The sequence below is a fragment of the Capsicum annuum genome, unplaced genomic scaffold (assembly GCF_002878395.1).
Source record: "Capsicum annuum cultivar UCD-10X-F1 unplaced genomic scaffold, UCD10Xv1.1 ctg1706, whole genome shotgun sequence".
Lineage (NCBI taxonomy): Eukaryota > Viridiplantae > Streptophyta > Magnoliopsida > Solanales > Solanaceae > Capsicum > Capsicum annuum.
Genome location: NW_025822696.1, coordinates 129007 through 129733, shown reverse-complemented (window position 1 = coordinate 129733; position 727 = coordinate 129007).

Here is a 727-nt window from a genome sequence, read left to right as displayed (position 1 = left end):
TTATTACAAAGAAATTTGTAGTATCACAAATATTTTAGGATAAAATGATAGACTATGAGTATTTAAAACATTGGAGACAAGATATGGAAGAAATAAGATTGACAGAAATACTTATGAAAAAGAGTTTAATTGGATATTTTAGAACAAAAGATATAGAATATTTAGAATACCTCCAAAATAATATACAAGAATTACAAAGACTAAGAGAAAAAACTAAAGAATAATACAATAAAACATTTAATCAAATACCATCTAATCACCCCCCAAGATATGAACTATAATAGAATTAAAATAAATACACTAAAAATAAAAATGTTTAAAGAAGTTAAGAAATATCTACGCACAAATAAAAACTATAATAGATCTATTTATTACCTAAGTTATCCGTCCCCCCTACAATTGGTATAGGCTCTGTTAACAACTTGAAGCTGGATTATATTATTAACTTACAAACTTGTTGAAATAACATTTTTACCCTTGTTGAACTAAATTAGGTGAGTTCAAGGTGTACCAATTTAGTTCATTTGTTGTTAGTTCTTAGATTCTACATATGTTTTTGTTGTTATGGATAAAAGGTGTCTTTTTCCCTATATTTTACTTCAGTTGTTAAAAGTGTTTTAGGCCTAGGATGTGTTTAGTAGGAAAGAAAATATTTTCTTAAAAATAAGTAGGTTTCTTAAAATAAGTTGTCACGTCAATTAAGCATATAAATTATACTATTCTAATA